The sequence below is a fragment of the Hibiscus syriacus genome, unplaced genomic scaffold (genome assembly GCF_006381635.1).
Source record: "Hibiscus syriacus cultivar Baekdansim isolate YM2019G1 unplaced genomic scaffold, ASM638163v2 tig00013386_pilon, whole genome shotgun sequence".
NCBI classification, from domain to species: domain Eukaryota; kingdom Viridiplantae; phylum Streptophyta; class Magnoliopsida; order Malvales; family Malvaceae; genus Hibiscus; species Hibiscus syriacus.
This window is the reverse complement of record NW_024062302.1, coordinates 203324-211815: the sequence shown is the minus strand read 5'-3', so window position 1 is coordinate 211815 and position 8492 is coordinate 203324. Positions and strand designations below refer to the sequence as shown.

The following is an 8492-nucleotide window of genomic DNA, read 5'->3' as shown; positions in this document are numbered from 1 at the left end:
GCTGAAAAATACATTTTATTTGAAAGTTGGCACAAGTAAAAAGAAGTGGCCTTCATTCGTTTTAGCTATGTGACCATTCAAAAGCTTGATGACCAGCATGTGTGTCAAAAATTTTGGTGCCATGAAATCATGGTACAAGTGGTTTTGGACGAAAATTTGTTGGTTGTACCTGTGGGATTGCAGTGTGAAATATATATAGGATGGTGCAAAACAGCTTCATTGAAGCCGTGCCGGGCATTGTAAACTAAACCAACGAGTACTTTGCTTGAAAGTTGGTTGTATTTTGACTGCAATCGATGGGAAATATATAGGAACTGTTTGAACAAGCTTCATTGAAGAAGTGCCGAGGATTCAAACCTAAATCCTGAACAGAAATCAATACTTGCAGTATGTTGTATGAATTTGAAAACCGACCTCATATGCTTCTCCTTTCCAAATGCTCAACACTCTAACGTCCATTTGATACTTTTTGAAAATTATAATAAAAAATAAACAATTCTAGGAGAAGGATTGTACATCTACGGAGGGGGGCCATATTGACAAGGATATTTGATGGTCTATTTACTATTTCATGAGATCGATTATTGTCTCGAAAACCCTAAAGGAAGTAGAATTCTGGAACACTTGTATTCAGTGTTCTCTGTTCTTAATTTGTTTAGCCTTCGACCAAATGGCTACCAACTGCAATGTGCTGTAAATTGATAAAGTAGTAATACCTTTGTCCATCTTTGGTAACATCAAAGTTCTTTAACTCTTTCAGTCCATCTTGTACCTCTTCAACTTAGCCTTCTGTTAGATGCCATTTATCGGCAGCATTCACAGTTTTTATGCTGAGCTGATTGTTCTGATTTTTATAATAGAATTATATTACCAATATAGAACTCAATTTAATGTGATCAGCATGTATGACTTGGTTGAAATTGGTAAGTTTAGCTCCTATCCTTGGCTTGAGTAATTTTACCCAAACTTACCTTTGATATTAAATATGGTATTTTGAATCCCACATATTAAACGAAAAACACTTACAAATTTGTAATTATTTTACTTGAAAATTGAAGTACTTTTCCTTGTAAGGAATAAGATATACTAACAGCTCTGTTTTTTCCATTTTGGATTGCTGTCACCCTTTTATGGTATTAGTGGTTTTTACTTTTCATATCATACATTTTGCAACACCTATGCTTAGTCATCTAGTGCAGATTTAATGCAAGCTCTGTAAATGTTTTGTATTAATTACAGATTCTTTTCCAAGCTTAGTGCAAATATAAAAGCAATTAATTAATGGTTCTGAAAATGACAATAAGAAATTTTCTTCCATTACCATTTATAGACTTGCTGGAAATTGCTTAAATATGAATTTGTAGTAGGATTTCCGCAAGAGCTGACGTTTGATATTTGGTCTCTATAGTTTGCATCCTCCAGGATTTGCTACATGCCTTATTTTGTTGAACAAGAAGAAAGATGAACATGTCCGGTGGTGGATGATTTTTAGCAAACGTTGCTCATCACATGATTCTCTATTATTGGCCCTTGGACCTGACATGAAATTGAACGAGTCATTCATGCTTAATGAATGTTATGAATTATTTGTTGCCTCCCTAAATATCTTCGGGAATCTAGGGTATTAGGCGCTCTCAGACGTCACGAGCTCAACATTTTGGGTTATTTCTCTCCTCATTCATAAAGCTTGGCTTAGTTATTGGTATCAATCCTGGTTTCATTATGAAAATTGACCTTCTGGTAATAGTGAAACCTGAATTATTTTATCAAAAAAGGATTTAATCCAGTTCTCCAGTGCATGTAAACATGAGCCAAGTCGTCTTTAGATTTTTCAACTCTATTAGAAGCTACTTCCATATTCTTTTATGCATCAGCAGTACTAGTTTCAGTGTTACCTGACGATTGAAGAAATTTAGAAAAGAAAAAGTGGGTCAAGGAGACCCGACTTTCTCTAGAAAATGATTTGTATGGCCTGGCGAAGTAGAACCATAGCGTAAAGGTTCAGACAGGACATAATCTTTCTATCATGATATTATTCATATCAGGTAACATTCCCAATGTATATCAAACGCGTTATTGTGGGGCCATTAAAATTGTAACAGGGATATATCAAATTAATTAGTTTTTTAAAATTTGGAAGAACAGGATGATGGATTCAAAGTTAAAACTTGGCATAAAACCAGAGTTGAAATTTAGTAGCAGAAGAGCGTTGTAAATTCCTTGATGTTGATGATGAAGAAGAAGAAATCGAAAGCCCACATGTTTCAGTGGAGATTGAACAAGACTTGATCGAGATGAACACGTTCTAGTTGAGAAAATTGAATGTGGGAAGACTCGATTCAGACCGACATTCTGGTAAGCTGTCAGAACCCAAATTTCCAATTAAATGTGTCGGCACCTACCAAATTTGAAAGAATGTAAGTAGCTACTAAAGCAATCGATCACAGACTATTGAACCGGCTTATGTAGGGGTGTCGACTAGCCAAGTCGACTTCGAGTATTGCTGAGCTCGACTCGACTCAAAAACTCACGAGTTTAAAATTTTTAAACTCGACTCGAACTCGAAATCTTGAACTGAAACTCGTGAGTAGCTCGAAAAGTCTCGAAATGAAAAAAAAAATCTTAAACTTAACTAGATTGAAGTCTCAAACTCAAACTTGAACTTTAAATACATGAAATTATTACTGTGTTTTTTTAAATCAACACATAAATGTTAATATTATTAATAATTTGTTTTTTAAAAAAAATAAAATCTTAATATATTATATTTTCGAGATGCTCACGAGCTTTTTGAGTCGGGTATCAAGTAGCTCGTTTCGGCTTGTTAAGAATTCGAGTCGAGTCCATTCGATCCGAGTATTTATCGAGCCTTGACCGAGTCGATCTCGAGTAGCTCGCGATCAGTCTCGTCTCATGTATAATCCTAGGCTTACGTAGTTAATGTAATCGATAAATTCCCAGATTTTGTAAAACCAACAATCGTGCGTCTGGGAAATCTGAAAACGGGTTCCAAGAAAGAAGCACCAAACTACTAAGTCAATGTTCTTCACTGTCGGTAAATTCATGGTAACATGTTGGAGCTTGGCTGCCCACTGTTCCACATTTGAACTTACTATTGAATCAACTAGTGCCGGATTCAATGTTTCATAAAGCATCATGCTCATGTTTTTCTTTCCCCCGACTCTGAACAGTCTTTATCATTAGACACACACATGCAGACAGTAGAGGAAGATCATAGGATTCCCATACCCATCAAAAAGATCTATTCAGCCAAATTAAATTTTTGGAGACTGTCTTTTTCTCTTTAGCTCCTCCTCTCTATTCCAAACAGATATTAGTCACTCGTCGATACTATTTTTTTATTGCTGAGAATGCCATTGCCAAAACCCCCTTTTTTTGTTGCTTTGACTTGGCCATGTGCGTCCTCTCTCACCTCGGTCTCATCCGCTGATGGGGTCAACAGTCGGAAGCTATCATATATTATTTTTTTATGATTCACGAGTTATTACACATAAATAGGAGCTTGAGAGAACTATAGATTTGTTAAACCTAACAAATCTGGTAATGGAAAAGGATAAGTTCACGACTTCCTTTTCAAGTTAGCAGACGCAGTGATAAAAAATATTATATTCTAAAAAATAATATATATATATATATATATATAATATACAATTTATTTTTTTAGCTAATGGCTCGCCGAAAATGGTGGGTAATTACCAACTTATTTGTCATTTTATGCATAAATCAACTTATTATTAAATGCTATATTATAGTTGTAAACCTATAACTTGTCATCACATGAGTACAAAAATGTGTGAGGCAAATATTTTTTGTGTTATTTTGTATTTTAAATCCTAACACGTTGCTTAAATTGACAGTTTGTATTAGAAAAAATAATAATTCAACTATAATTAAGATTTTAAAAGCACCAAGCACGGGAAATAATAGGCGATAAATTTCTTAATTAAAAGAAGAAGAAGAAATAAAATGGTTGTTTTCTAAATTTAAAGGACAAAAATATCATTAAACCTTATTTATTATTACATCAAATAATAATAAAACTCCCTGCCCTCCGAAAGAATATTCCGATGCCGCGTACAAATTTGACCTCCTTTGGCCTTCCATTTCCGAAAGAATAAACTGTATACGCCAAATCCTTTTGCATGATTCGAAGAATGAAGAGTTTTTGATTGGATGCATTAATGATGAATCCCCTGTTTACTATTCTTCATTTTATAAATTATGTTTAGAACTCTTATCTTTTAATAAAATTATTTTCTAAATTCGAATTTAACTTCGTTAATTAAAATAGTTTTATCATTCCATTAACCTTTGTCATAAAGTATAAGTAACATTAAAATATCAAAATAAGTCTTTAAATTATTACATGTAACCACTTTAAGTATCAAAATTATGTTTTGATTAAAATAAGTCTCTAAACTATTTTTTTTATCAAAATAAGTCTTTAAATTATTACATGTAACCACTTTAAGTACTTCAACTATTTTTTGGTCAAAATATTTTGTGTGAAGTGTCAACATTTTATTTGCCGAAAACATTTTTCTAAATGAAAAAAAATGATAGGACTTAAATTGATTAAACATGATAGCTGAAGTATTTAGTTTTATCAAAAAGTAATTTAAGGGCTTAAAACAAAAAGATGACACAATTTAAGGACTTATAATTTTAGATCCTCACGAAATAATGATCCGTATGATTTTTCTTTTCTTTATATAGTTATAATTGGTATTAGTATTATATTACCTAGAATGTCAATAATTACGTATAGAGAAGTAAGCTCAGATTCCCTTTTTATTTTCAAAAGAACCCTGGGAACTTGAATTGAGGTTTAATATTAAAGGTCTCTTCCTAAACTCACCCACTTCGATGGGAAAAAATGAAAATCATGAGATTGTGTTACTCTAAATTGTTATTATTTTAATAAACGTCTTGAACGGTCCAATTAAAACAATGATACCAAATCTCGTTACGTGATAGGATCAAAGGAGATGGCATGAAACGTAAACATATATTTTGGGAAAATCTCTTGTGGGACATTCTTAACATACGTCTAAAGAAAGAAGTTATCGATTTTACTATTATTTTTATATAAAATCGATAAAAAATTATCGGAAACATTATTATTTATATTAGTTTTATTATTATTAGACGTTTTACCGGTTTTATTAATATATCTGGTAAAGCGCTACCTAAAACATTATTTTTTCTATCTGTTTTGTTATTACTGGACACTTTATCGAAAATGTTAAAAAATATTAATATTTTAGTTATAAATAATAATTTTTAGATAATTTTTTACCGATTTTATTAAAAAAAATAATAATAAAAAATAATAACACTTTTCTTTAGGCGTATACTAGGGCTGCCGCACGGTACAACTTATTATATATTTTCTTATGGCCCAAAAAAGCCGAACTCAAGGAACAATCAAAGGCACGTCCTTCCTGGTGTCATCATCTTCATGCAAATTTCACCCGTTGAAATATGTTATTATTTTATAAGATAAAATTTAAAAATGGTCATTAAATTATAATTAAAATTTAAGTTTACTCTTAATTTTAATTGAAATAATTTCACCACTAATTTTATAGGGTAAAATTTACAAATGGTCATTAAATTATGTCAAAATTATCCTTTTGAACATTTAACTTTTAGAAGATACTTAATGAATATTAAATTTTAACTTTTTTACAAAATAGTCACAAAACCATTAAGAAATATCTCATTTGACCCTTCAATTATAATTAAAAATTTAATTTTACTCTTAATTTTAATTGAAAAAATTTTTATTAGGTTCGTTGAATTGAAAATAAAATAGTTATAGATAAAATAAATATAATCTTTTAAATTTATATTAAAAATATTAAATTTTTACCATACAAAATAAAAATTATTTGATATGATATTATAAAATTATGGATGTATGATTTTTAAATTAAATTTAAATTTGTTAAATAAAATTTAAAAATTTAAATGCTCAAATCACATTATAAAAAATAATTTTATTATTTGATAATATCAATTTTTGGATGTCGAAAATTATAAACTTTATGATTCATTAGTTTAATAAAAAAAATATAGGACGAATGAATGAAAGTTCCCCCTTCCTGATTTAATTAATAAGAATTACATTAATGCATACGTTATCTTATCTTCTTAAACGGAATTCACAACCGTACACGTGGCCCTTTTCTTATTAACATATACTGATATAGCCTACAAGATTACATGTTAACTAGATATATATTTTATTTAACAATGTGTTTAAGGGGTCCGCAGTTAAAAATCACGAATGAAATACAAAAGTGAGATCCGTTCACACTGCGAACTAGTTTAAAGCCGATCAAAGATGTACCCATGAATGACAACCGGTACTGTTCAACTTCCGTACAAGTATTTGACCTACAGTTGCCCGTCGATCATTTATTAGTTCTCTCTCTCTCTCTCTCTCTCTCGTCTAATTCTTCCAAGCTATCTTCTTCTGAAATTCTCTTCTATTTCTTTCTCTCGCTAAACAACACTTCTCTCTCTCTCTCTGCCGAGTGCAAGTTTTTTTCTTGGATAAACAAAAACTGGAGTATTTGATTGATAGATGGAGAGAAAAGAGGGTGTAAAGATCGAAGATGTACTGGGAAAACTCATCGTATTCTGAGTACGCAGTGAATAATTTCCCATTAAAAAGTATATTTGATTTGTGTAGCAGCGAAGACATGAAGGTCCGCTCTTTAGGGTTTATGGACTTGCTGGGTGTTCAAGACTTGATCGGTCCTCCCTTCTTGGAGATCATGGCAGCACAGCAGGTTTCCACTCCTCCTTCCAAGAAGATCGACTCTGCCGAGGTTATTAATCAGCCCGCGACTCCTAACTTTTCCTCCATTTCAACTGCATCAAGTGAGGCTGTTAATGACGAACCAGTTAAAGAAGATGACCGAGAAGAAAACCAGCAAAAAACCAAGAAACAGTGAGTTCAACTCTTTCTCTTTCTATAAACCTTTTTTCTTACTATTTACTCTTTTTTCGTGTGGGAGAGACCACTAAAGACACGAAGATGGATCCTTTTATTTCTATGTTTGAGCCTGTGTTTCTGTTTACCGCCAAACGAGTCTCATTTTTGGAACTAATTTGGAAAAGAAGTGAGGGTTTTGTTGTCCATCAATGTGATTGGAAGCTGATGGAGATGTTCTTTTGGCGTTTCTGGGTTTAGGTTGAAACCCAAGAAGACAAACCAGAAGAGACAGAGAGAACCGAGATTCGCGTTCATGACAAAGAGCGAGGTTGATCATTTGGAAGATGGGTACAGATGGAGAAAGTACGGCCAGAAAGCTGTAAAAAACAGCTCCTTTCCTAGGTACCAACTCCCAATGTTCAAACTTTTAACCTATTTTAGTTCCCTCATTCGGTATGCTATTCTTTTCACCAATTTAGATAAAATCTCAGATAATGAGTTTACACTGTTTTAATTCTCCAAGGAGTTATTATCGTTGCACCGCCTCCTCATGTAATGTGAAGAAAAGAGTCGAGCGATCTTTCAGTGATCCAAGCATTGTGGTCACCACTTACGAAGGCCAACACACTCACCTCAGCCCGATCATGCCTCGTCCGAGTCTTTGTGGTTCTCATCTGAGTTCACCCATGTCAGCTTTTGGCATGCCAATGCAAAGAACTCCAGCTCACTATCAGCAATCATCATCATCATCAACAACCATTTACCGATAATATTGGTTCCATGAATGCCCGTTTTCTTCATGAGAAGCGTATTTGCACCTCAGTGCCAGGACCGCCTTTGCTTAAAGATCATGGCCTTCTTCAGGACATTCTACCTTCCCATATGCTGAAAGAGGAGTAGACTAGAACACCAATTACCTTTACATGTAGTTCTCTCACTTGGGGTGTGAAGAAGGTACAGAGAAATGATCAGTTCACTGGTATAGTAATTTTCTTGATGGCAAGTGCTGGTTCCTCTTCAAACAAACCACGATGAATATTGCTATATATATAACTTGGACTTGGTTTTTTTTCTTCTTCTTTTTTTGCCTCATTTGGTGGCTCTGGATATGTAGAGATTATGCAGCAGGGAAATTGCTTCTTTCTTCTTTAATTCTTCTGACCCCTTGTTTGTCCTATACCTTTTGTCTTTGTTATTTATCAAACGAATCTGTTGCTCGAGGGAAAGGGTTCATCAGAGAAAACAATTAATGTGGAAGCTTAGAAAGCTTTCTATTTGTCCGGGAATCATCGAAACCCCGATTGTTCGTATAGCACTAATGACACCTGCACATTTAGTGGGGGGCAGATGGAACAATAACTCAACTAGGCCTCATTGATCGACTTGCATAATAACTCGCATCCTTTTCTTGCGTCTACATCTCAAAGATTCGGTTCATTGAATGATATTATGGGTGTATTATTTATATGTCTACTGGCCATATGAATACTGTTAAAAGAATAATATGGTCGACAGTGGAAAGTGA

The 8492-nt window shown here is 33.2% G+C and overlaps 1 pseudogene; it reads left to right on the top strand.

Moving 5' to 3' along the window:
* Nucleotides 1-6519: 6519 nt before the first annotated feature.
* On the top strand, nt 6520-8039 carry LOC120206200 (annotated as a pseudogene).
* The last annotated feature ends 453 nt before the right edge of the window (nt 8040-8492 follow it).